Raw genomic sequence first — 12219 nt, 5'->3', positions numbered from 1 at the left:
ACTCAACAAGGTCTGACTAGCTGCAAAGTTATGCAAACTCTGGCAGGTTGGTTATATAAGTTCCTGTTTCAGGGCCATGAAACACAGCAAAAATCTATGTATATACACATATGTAAAGCATATATTCAGAAGACAACATACAAGATTCTGTAAATAACATATAAACTTGCACTAGACAATATTTTTATATGTATAATGGATCAAATATCTATGTGTAATGAGAAAGAGGTCACTCATGAGTCCGCAACTCAAGGGTTCAGTGTCCTTTAGCTAATAACCTGCAAAGCTGCTGTTTTGGTTCAGTCTGAGCATCTGATCAACCTCATTTCCAGCTGCTGAATGTGTATATAGGGAACTGTTTTCTAACATGTTCCCAAGAGGTGATATGTCAGTGTTGTGTTTGAAGCTTGTTGTACTGGCAAGGTTAAACATCTAGAAATTTCTACAAATGTTGTCTTTATTGTTGATTGCGGTCAACAAAGGTGACAGGGAATGAGAGAGGAGAGAGGAGGCAGGACATGCAACAGTGGTCACCGGTCAGACTCAAACCAGGGGCATAGCAATTACACAGTGTGTGTTTATAAAATGCATTTGTTCTGTCAACTAGAGAAAAGCCAAACATGCTGGGGATGTTTTGGGTGACATGAGCTGTGGCTTCTGTGATGTTTATTGAATTGTCTTTCCTTCTGTCTTTTACTTATCATCATTACTGTCTGGTCATCAGAAATTATCTAACCCAATAAAGTTTATGTGTTGTCATTACAATTCACATGCTGTCATGTTTTGCAGAGCACAAATTAGTCAGAGCCGGTGCTCTCTCGCCCTGCACTCTGTGGCTGTGATGGTGGTGGGAGGTTCATAAGCTGTCTTCCTTCCCCTCTTTCTCCCTCTGTCTGCCTCTCTCATAGTGCGGACAGCAGCAGCAGAATTGTTCACCAAGGTACCATCTATTGTGTTGAGATAATTGCCCATGAGTAGAAGCTCATCAAGAGAAGAAATTGAAATTATTTCCTCGTACTCAGGGACGGTGAACCGTGGAGTATAAAAGATGATGAATCTCTATATTTCCATGGGGATCTGCATATGACTGAGGTAGACTTGATTAGGTTGAAACGGCAACAACATTACACACAAGAATCCTTCCAGTGCGCCTCCTCCTGCTGCAGCCACGTACTTCGCTTCTGTTGGTTTTTTGCCATCCAAGAGTTAAAGGTTGAGTTATGTTGCTTGTGCAGCGCAAACAGACACAGATTAGTTTCCTCCAATCTATCACAACGACTCAACGCTTCTCCCCACAAACATGCAGCGTATTTTTCACTGCCGGTGGATTCAATTTTCCAAACACAAAATTAAACATCTAGTAAATTATGTTTATTGTCCTGTGTATTTCCCCTCCTGCAATCAAATGCCAGCAGCCATTGCTCATGTGCTAATTGAAGTTGTTTTTTTTTCTGTTATGTAAATTTCTAGAATGCTTAATTGGGGTATATATCACAGTTAGCATGCATTATTCTAGTGGTTTATTCTATCCTCAATGTAAAGACAATGTTTGCACTGCGGGCTTGTTCTGATGCATGTTTGCTGTTGGGCACATTATGTAGATTCCTTCTAATGAAGAGAAAAAGAACCCCCCCCCCCCACACACACACACACAAACACACACACACATTCATAGATATATAGACACATGCCTTCATGATTTCTTTCATATGTCGACAAAACAGGACTCACAACTTATCTTAGGTGAAAAAAATCATTGAAGTTAGTAACTTTAACAATGTTTTTGAAGTGATGAACACATGAAGAATTATGAGATGTTTAAACCAATGCATTAAAAAATACATTTTCTCTATTTAACAAAGATACAAAGAGGTCAAAACTATGCATATCCTACCTCCTCTGAATATGATTTATTTTTGCCCCTTATTCAGTATTTTTTGTTGAATTATTATTTCAATGGCTCAACAATTTCTTTCATGTTATATTATTTCAACATTTCTATCCAGTTTGTTTTCTTTTTGTGGTTAGGCTAGGTGGTTAGAAAGTTGTCTTTTCCTTAGTCTTTATGAATTCTCTGTCACATCTTTCCATGACCTTATGATGTTTACCATGGAGGTCAAGGAGAGGCCGTTAGGAAAGGAGATAATTGTGACTCTTTGACTGCAGCCTAAGTAAAACATATGCTTCAGTATCCTTCCAAAACATTACGCTGTCGGCGACATAAGCTGGTAACTTATGAAATGCTACATGTGTATTTTTGCAGTTAATAGGTGAAATAAATAAATAAATAAATAACCAACTCGTATATATTTTCTAGAATAACCTTGAGACTAAATTTAAATAAAAATGCAAAACAGTAACAGGCACACTGTATAACAGCAGCAATTTTTCTGAAGTCATTGGCAGCAGGAATCAGGAGTAATATCCACAGGCTAACAAAATAAAAGACTAAAATTAGACTAACGTCTGACTGATATGTGAATGAGTTCAGCGAGCCCCACAGTTCCAAAACAGTCGGTGTATGGGCTGCTGCTCACCGTGTACAGGAAGTGTCGAGAGCAGCAAGTCTGTACGAGACTGGTATCAGCAGGAGTCAAGGCGAGTGTATGAGTTTGCACAGGTTTGTAGTACTGAATGGTCTCATCAGCAAGCACATACAGCTATGGTAAGCCCCAAGGAAAAAAACTTGATTCAGCGAGTCTCTACCTGCACTGCTTAAAGCTTCACTCAGTTGAGTTTGTAACATTGTCTAAGGTTGTATAGCTTTCATTTATATGGCTGAGAAGATAAAAGGTTTAGTCATGCTGGACTGTCAGAGTACTGGCAAACAGCTATTTCCAAAGTTGGCTGCTAATGAGCAGTTTGGTTTGTTGCTAGTTAAACATACAGTGCATACCATAGGACGAACATAGATATAAAACAGAGATAGGAACCCTTGTAAGAGGTGAGGGGGGCAACAGGACTACGAGCCCATAGATCGTTTGTGTAGCAGCTTATTATGACCCATAGTTACGTTTTGTTGTCAGACGACATCTAGTGGCTGTGGTGATTATCACAGGAGCAAAGAAAAAAGTGTCTGCCATAGTTTATAGAGCAACAAAGTCCACGTCAGGAGGATGATGGGGTGGATAGATGGGTCAAGAAAACACAGGAATATGACACAGGAGAGCCGTATTTGTAGGTACGTCGCACTCAGTGCAGTCCATGTGTTTATTATTGTAACCATGACAACCATAGTCCAGAATGCCTGGTGCCGTAGGGGCGCTATTTCAGGAGAGACTGTGGCTTGTATCAGAGGGTTGAAAAAAACGACCTATATTGTTGTTCAGGTTGGAAGACTGGTTGGGGACAACAAGAGACAAAATAGGATATCTGCTGTGCTGTGTGTCACATCATCAGTAGGTTAGTATTTGTGTATCTGTTTGAAGTTTATGTTCATAGAATCAACATTTAGTACTAAATTTCAACCGTCAACCAGGGAGAAATCTTGACTCCACGAACCAAAAGGCAGTTGTTAGAGAGTTTGTGTTGAAAGGTTGTAACTCTCTTTTCTTCCTGACAGGATACTGATTACAACACATACATGAAAAAAAAAAAAGCACTCCTAGAGAAAACAGTGAACACAGAGTAATGACATAGAACACTGTGAGAGAATGCGAGGGTGTGCTTTAAGTTGTTTGCTCAGGGACACAATAAGTAGTGATTCAGGAGAGAAGAGTTAACAGATATATGTACCACTCATGAGCCTCTGAACACTGAACGTGTTGCTGTGTCAAACACATTTTTGATGTAAATAAAATTGAAAGTCTGTTATTTCTGCAGCACAGAACAGTTTAAAGCTTCCATTTTTGCTGTAGTCATGATATCAGCCAGTGATGCTTTCATTCAATCTGAGGCAAAAAGCTTGATCTTGTACTAAATATTATGGCATGTATTACAAGCTACACTCTAACAGTGCATAAAAACCTCTCTTTTGAAGGTGGAAATCACAAGCTGTCTACTGAGAACAAAACTGAGGCCCTGCAATGTTTTATCACCGTGGACTTTAGTTCAGTTAATGTGTTGTGTATTTCAATCATAATATCTGAGAGACCATTTTCCCCTTGTGTTGTAGTTGAATATTATATCTGCATGATTATTAAATTTGGTGTTCAACAAAAGCAACAGCAAGAAACATTTTTTCAAAGATAAATAACCGTCTAATGTTAATAAAAGTATAAATATAGCACAGGTATTTCTTTCTTTTTTTTTTTTTGTAGTTCAGGGTCTTACCTGCTAAAGACAGATACACATACAGAAATGCAAATACTGACCCCAAGCTTTTTTTTAAAGTACTGTATGTCAGTTACTCCAGTGTGCATTTAAATTATAATCCTCATCAAACCTACTTTTCTATGCCATTTGTGGCTGACATTTATTTCCCTGAAGCCCTTACTGTTAGGGTTTCCAGGAAAATGGGATGGAGGATCCAAAAGCAGACAGGCCAGCAGGTCGGTGGGGGGAAGTCCAAAAGGGCAGGGATCCAAAGAAACAACAAAAACCAGGACACTGACTCCAGGAAACACAGGAACTAAAACACAAAGAACAAAGCAAAGAAGAACAAATAAAGTTAAAGCCTTCAACTGGACTGGCAGTAACAAAGTCCAAACAAGGAACAAAACAGGGCTAACAGAATAACAATGAGGTGAATACAGAGGCTTATATGTATGTAAAGGGAGCATGCAAGGAGATGCAGGTGCAACTAATTGGGGCGGGGCAGACTGTTTCTCTTCTCTGTCCGTCATCAGTCACAGCCCAGGCACTGTTCCAGTTCAAAGTCTCCATCTAGCCAAGAACAGAAAAAATATCCGCCCATTTTATTGAGAATGCATCAGGACCTGACTTGTCTGGACTTTAGTGGACAGCTAGTAAAGGAAGTAAAATAAACCTTGAACACAACAACTTTAATATTTCAAAGTAAAACAGGACATAATAAGCATGGATCCAAACACGGTCCATCTATGGGGCAGATCATGACAATTACATGTATTTACGTTTGTTACAACTCAGTATAGTAGCTTGAATTGTCAGTAGTGGAATCCACCACACTGGATTCATATGTGTGCACAGGTAATGACACATGCACATATTTGACAGAAGTTTATAGACAACACCTGGTGAATGCACATATTAAACATAATTTGTGTGCATGTCACAAAATGATGTAATCAGGAAGGTGATAGAGTTTTTGTGCCTCTAGTGATCAATAAAATGTGATTTTGAACACAAGTATGGGACTTGTATTATTAAGACACCCTTATTATTAAGAACTGATATCTTAAGGATGATGACAGTAAAGAGATATTATAACATCACTTATAATTTTATTTTATAAATCTGCAGAGAGTCTCATTGAGCTGCCGTGGACACTGCCACACACCTAGTCCTTGCTTAAAGACTTGGGACTCAGGCTTGTCTTCTTTCTCTCCTGTTAGCATCACAATGGGGACTGCATTTAAAAGGCTGAAAATAACTACCATGGCCATTTGAAAAATGTCATTTGTAGATGACATCTCTGGAATTTGAGCACCTCTTCACCCAAGGGCATGTCCCTGTTAGAGAGCAACCAAGACACAGCTGAGAAATGAGTTGGCACGACCAGTCCTGCTGACTGCTCAGAATTTCACTGGAGCTCTTTGAACAACTAGTGTTGCATTACTTCTCGTTAATTTTGCTTTTGTAGCCCGCTTAATATGCTATTGACTGCAATAGTGAAGAGATTAATGTGTTGTTAAATTATGTTGGCTCATGGCGCTGTCCTGTGTTTAGATATACTGCCTCGTCAGCTGCTCCAAGGATTATTTTCCATGTACAGAAGCTCATAGGAATCTAATGCAGGGCACGTTCAGCTATCGCATCTATAGACTCAGACAGACAGTCCTCTGCCAAGCAAGATGTGAGGGAGTCATTACTTGATAATGCTGCTGACACACACACATCATCCTTTAATTCTGCCTTTTATTTCATTCTTTATATAGAAAGAAATAAAATATTAGTATAGACAGGGGTGCACATAACCGGTACGCAAGTACGTATGCACAGCGTAAATGAGAAATGCGTAACATAACGTGTCTCGTTACGGCGCCTTTGCGTACCTGACGGTTACCGACATCAGAGATCTTGTCTACATTAAGCCCGACGAAGCCATGTAGAAAAAACAAAAGACATTAAGCAGCTTTTTTGCGCCATAACGAGACACGTGATGTTACGCATTTCTCATTCTCGACGCATATGCGTACTTGCGTACCAGTTATGTGCACCCCTGAGTATAGAAACAGTCAACATCAAGACAGCCCACATTCATTATTATTTTTATTTTTATAATTATTATATGGAAACTAAACTCTTAAGTGTCATAATGTTACTATTGCTGAGCAGCAGCTACTGTGGCTACAAGTGACAATTATTATTTATTATTTAGCATTTAGCTAAATGCTAATCTACTGTAACAGTAGCACAAGTGGAGAAGAGTCATTACGTCAGCAAGCTGTAGCTGTGTCCCATGAAGGGTCCACCTGTCGGATCCTTTGTTGCCCAGGAAGAGAAGACCATATTTCTGCATTTGAAGGAGCCTTCGTTACAGGACAGCCTAGATGCCCCTCTGTGACACAATCGGTCTTCAAATGCAGCCTCCGATGGATGCAGCCACTGAATTGGGACACAGCGTATATTGCTTTATAACAGCAATATTTAAAGCTAGCTAACATTAGCCAACATTAGACACCATAAGCTTCTAGTTATACCGCACAAAACTTGGTAAATTAAATTGGTTTTAGACATTTTATTACCTGTCAACTCTGCTTTTCATTTGTAAGAGAAACAATGTGTTATTTCTTGTCTCAAAAGTTATACAATCTCACCTTAACTGCAAAGTCAGGCTACTGTAGGGCAGGGAAGAGAAATGTCTGACCAGCCTTCAGGAGCTTTCCTCACACTAGTCGAGATGCATTGCAGCCAGACTTGCTGTCATCCAAACCTTCTGTTGTAATCCTCTACACTTGACAAGACCTAAGAGATACTGACGGCACACACTGAACAAGCACAAGATACTTCACAGATTTAGTCACAACATGATACCCACAAGAGGCTGTGCTGTGTAAAACTAGACAGGAAAATCTAGATTTAGTAAGTGAGTGGGCTTTTGGGTCGCCTTATTTTGATCAGCAAAGTTATAAACTGCTTTGGTGTCTTTACTGCCTGCTTGGCCAGACATTAAGCACAAACTATTAGTTTGCCAATGCAAATTAGAAGCTCTGTTCATTTCCAGTAATCCCTTTTCCTTTCTACATTGAGGTTTGCAGGTGTGTGTTTTCCTGAACGCAGAGATATTTTGATTATGATAGGATTTGACTGGTGTGATGCCAAATCTAAGGTGTATTTTTTTTTTCTTTTTGTTTTTCACTGTACCAAGGCCATTCACAGATAAATCAGAGTGGATTCACAGCGTGGTTTAGCCCTTTCTCTCATGTCTCTCTCTTTCTCTTTCCCTCTCTCTCATTCTCTTTCTCTCTCTCTCTCACTCACTCTTATTTTTATTATAAAAGGCTCCTAGAACATTTCTTCCCTCTAATGCTCTGTCTTTGGGGGCGGTCACCTACATAGACGTCACACTGCAAAACAGCAAGGTGACATAAGAAAAACTGAGAACAAAACTGCTGCTGTGCAAAACTACTGGCTTGATTTGAAATGACTGGTGATAAACAAGAAAGGACAAGATACCGCATGAAAGAAGAAGACAAAGCACTAAAGTTTTACCTCCATCTTTAACTATAAGAATGCATTGCAGAGACCTTGCATTTTAATAACTATTCAAGGACAATAACAGTAGTAGGCTCAAATGATATAGTTCCTTTTTTTTCCCAGTTGACAGAGTTCTTCAAATACAAGTGAAAGACTCATTTTTAGCCATGCTAGCAGTGTATGCATGGCAATGTTGGATGGATTGGCATAACATTTTGTACAGACATCCATGGTTGCATGATGTATCATTATTACTTTGAGGATCCATTATGACTGCAGACATTTAGCAGAGAGGATGAACTGGCAAATCTTTGGTCATTGCTCCAGAGCAAATATCTGCAATACCTGCATGTTGAACTACAGTTGTAGGATGGTCAACATTGTACCATTATACCTCCTTAAAGGACATACTGCTACATGGCTAAGGTTAGCCTCGGCAACTGCTTACATACTGGTCTAGAAGTGTTGCGACTTCCGCATCTTCATACCTTTATTCACCAGGAGCTGTCTCCAGCAGTGGAAAGCAACGCCAGTGTTGATTCGTGTCTCTATCACGTCTTTTCTTCTACTGTTTACGTCACAGGTAGTGACTCTGTGTAGCCTCCAATCTACCCTGAAGTATTTTAGACTCAGACACTTTAGACACTGTATTATAACCTCTTGTCTTGTAAATGCAACAACGGCCAAAGCTCTTGTAAAGTGACAGTCACCACCAACTGCTCCTGGCAAGAAACTTAAAGAGAAAACTTACAAATAGACCCTTTAAACTAAGCATGCTCGCATTGTCATTGCGAGCATGCTGATGTTAGCTTTTAGTTCAATGCGCCACTGTTTTAAATACAGTCTCACAAAGCACCTATCATAGCTGTAGACTTTTAGTCTTGTTTAATGGTCACTGAGGTTGTCTTGGATAACAGAAGATGTATTAAAGTAGAGATTAAAAACAGTGCTGTTAACTTTATAATTCATTCAGTGCTTAAGGACATCTTAATAATATAAATACTTTAATAGGGAATGAAACTACCAAACTGAAACAGACAAAACCTCCTAAACGTCAGATTAAAGACGCTTTAAAAAGAGATGTGCAATTGTGGGACCAATTTTCTGTCATCTTAGCTGGCTCTAAGGAAGAAGAATAGTTGCAGTGAAACATAATTTGTAAGAGACTGGGTTCATCTGGCCCCGAGTGTGAAGGACACTCACTCTAATAATGTGGCACTTGAAGGGAAAAGAAACAGGACAAAAACACCACAACAACTGGTGGGTGTAGATTACTGTAAGAGTTTTACACTATGAAAAATGGAAACTCACCATTTATGAAGCAAAGGTAAAAACCAATGTTTGTTTTTGTTTGACTATGCTCAACACTACAGAAGTGTCTGATTTGTTTTTAATGAACTGTGGATTTTTGAATGGGCATCTAATATCTGGCAACAGGCAGCGTGACTGTGTGGCTTTTGTGAGATAAAGATGACGAAGTGCTCTGCAGAATAGTTAAACGTGTTTGCTCAATTTGTGAGAAAGCCTGAGCTCCTTTAGAAAAAGTGTCAACATTGCTCACCGACTACAAACTGCATTACCCACATTAGAGATAAATGTATCACAACAACAGATTCAAATCTACTCTCTGCCTGTTTTATAGTATTATATACAAACCACACAAGTGAGTTTAATTGGGCCTTCCTCCTGCTCATGCAGGCTTGTAGCAGTTTCTCCAGTGGCTGTAAATGTACCATATAGCACGTAGTCTTGTCACCAGCATGCTTAGTCGGGTTTAGTGCGGGTGTGCGGAAAGGCATTTTGACAATCATCAGATCAAGCATTTATCAGAGGAAGCAAACATCAGTTACACATGTAAATTACCTGCTGTAATATAGGATGTTTTATCATACAAATGTAAACCATTTTGTTCCCTGTCAGCTAATGTCTGTAAACCATCAAGGAAATCCTTGCAAAAAAAATGAAAAATAAAAATAAGAAATGGTGACATATGTGGAGGCAGCAACCAAATGATTATTTTAAGATGCACAGGGGAGGGAGCTGAAACAACTTTCTGACAGTTTCATCATGCATTACTACACAGCAGTTCCTCCCAAAATTGACATTGTTGGCTTTGATCAAAGCCCAAACAGGGCTGTGACACTCTGAAAGAAGTGTTTCAAATGATTTCTGTGACAGAGAGCATAGTTTCAAAAACACTGACAGTGCTTCAAAGGGTATAATATTTAAGTGAGTCTGTGTGTAGGTGCACGCATACAGTATGGGAGCGAGCCCCGGCGCATGCTCGCAGACAGTGGGTCGCTCACGTTGACGTCTGTAATTCTAATGCCATGTATTTCTGCGATACAGTTTTTTGATGTTACCGTTGCAATTTTCTTTTTTTTCCTTCATAATCTATCCCATCACATCGCGCATTAAAATTAAATGACTTGCAGTGCTGATGTGTATATTTCATCATGCCTGTTGTTTAGTTTTTTTTCCCCTCTGTGATGAATCTGAGCCGTGCCCTTGTTGAGGCATCGTCTGCGGGTAGCGCAGTGAGTCTGACTGATTGATGGCAGACAGTGGCTGTCACCCCTGGAGAGTAAGCATTTCTGTGTCGTCTCCCCACTGAAGGTCCTGTTGAGCTTGTTAAGGGAGAAAACACTTTTTGTTTATAGCCACTCTGACGGCAGCGGCTGACAGCTCCTGCTGAAGAGGAGATAGACTCCCTCTGGCACACTGCTCCCTCTTTCTCCTCCCTGTCTGTCTCACCTTCCTCTCTGTCCTCCTTCCTCGTCTGTCTCGCTCTAGAGTTGTGAAATTTGTTCAAATGAGAGTAAAAAAAGTGAGAGTACATCAGCTTCACCCATGAAACACAATCAGAAAGAAGATTTTCCTTTATTCTCTAACAAACTTGGTCCAATTCATCAAGGTAACATTTTTTCAACTGTGAGGGAAGACTCACTTTCCAGACTTTCCAGTATCTTTTTTTTCTTTCTTTTCACCATGACACCAAAACATCATCCACACCTCAACTGTCTCAACAATTTACTCAACTGTCTTTGTTTCACAGCAAAATTACTGGCTGATGTTTGTTATCGTGGATCAAAAGTCATCCTTTGAGTATTTACTGTGTATTTGGCAGCTTCTTTAAACAATCTTTATAGGACTGCCATTATTCTTTATTTTTCTTACTGTCATGAAAAGGCCCAAACCAACAATGCATGAGTACCTCCTGACTTCCCCATTCTTTCTGTGGCAATCAGCTCCAAGCAACTGACTCCGATACTGTAGAAGTAGATGTTTAAATATGTAAATTTAAATAAATTTAAAGTTTATCTTTTAAAAGCGTGACTGATTTTCTAAAACCATGCAGATGAACATGCATTTGATGTGCTGGTGAGGACTGATGACACCTGGATGGTGGGATTGAGTAAAATCAACTCCAGTATGTGTGTTCATGGTGATAAAGGCAGATGTCACAGAGGACAACACTGAGGCTCACTGATGTGTTTTTAATAAAGGAATAAAACTATATCCAGCTTTGGCTCTATTTATCATAGGATCAGTTCATTGTTGGTTTTGGTCTGTTTACAACAGTAAATGTAGAATATCACCTACTTTCAGTCTGTTTAGACTTTAGTCATTGCATTTTACATTTTGACCTATCTCTGTTTCTATTTGGTGTACGCCATGTTGTTTAAAAAATTGTTTACTACAAAAAAACATCTTAGGATGTCACATTTATTTTCAGTTTTATTGTTAGAAAAATATATGTATGTACTTGTTATTCCTCCGCACTGAGAGACAGCCAGAGGTGGATTTGGCATAAACATTCATTTGGACTCAAGGGTGAACTCTTTAGATTTTGGTGGTCAAAGGTCAAGGTCACGGTGACCTCACAAAACATGGTTTTGGCCTTTTGAATGCAATATCTTGAGAATTCCTCAAGGGAATCCCTTGACAGTTGGCACAAATATTCACTTGGACTCAAGGACGAACTGATTAGACTTTGGCGGTCAGAGGTCAAGGTCACAGTGACCTCACAAATTGTGCTTTTGGCCTTTTGAATATACTGTGGTATCTCTTTTACCCCTTGAAGGAATTTCTTCATTCACTTGGATTCAAAGACAAACTGATTAGATTTTGGTGGTCAATGGTCAAAGGTCAAGGTAAGTGTGACCTCACAAAACATTACTACTACACAAGACTTAACACAGCAATTGTGAGGGGTTTAATGTGAAACTAGGCTGAGTCGTCGAGGCATACGAGGTGGTAATTCTAGTTCACATATATTTTTGTGATCTGCATTTTAATGTTTGTGCCTGTTTCTCCAAATTTCGGTATGCGATCTTTTCTTCGTCTTCTTTTTTCTTTTTTCCCCTTGCAAAGTATATGAATGTCCTTGTGTTTGTTAAACACAAGCTGGTTTGTATGCGAGTGTCTAAGCACAGAGAG

General features: G+C 39.4%; 1 long non-coding RNA gene across 1 annotated transcript; it reads right to left on the bottom strand.

Annotated features, from left to right (window-relative positions):
- Positions 1–3378: 3378 nt before the first annotated feature.
- On the bottom strand, positions 3379–11994 carry LOC139628457 (uncharacterized). The gene is made up of 3 exons (XR_011692783.1): positions 6900–11994; positions 6518–6687; positions 3379–4570 (listed from the first exon to the last, which is right to left on the bottom strand). It is a non-coding gene; the product is annotated as an uncharacterized lncRNA (long non-coding RNA).
- Between the last annotated feature and the right edge of the window lie 225 nt (positions 11995–12219).

The sequence above is a fragment of the Trachinotus anak genome, unplaced genomic scaffold (genome assembly GCF_046630095.1).
Source record: "Trachinotus anak isolate AG129_WGS33_773 ecotype Australia unplaced genomic scaffold, CSIRO_AGI_Tana_v1 ptg000011l, whole genome shotgun sequence".
Classification (NCBI taxonomy): Eukaryota; Metazoa; Chordata; class Actinopteri; order Carangiformes; family Carangidae; genus Trachinotus; species Trachinotus anak.
The sequence above is the reverse complement of the archived record's forward strand: the minus strand, read 5'-3'. Positions and strand labels throughout refer to the sequence as shown.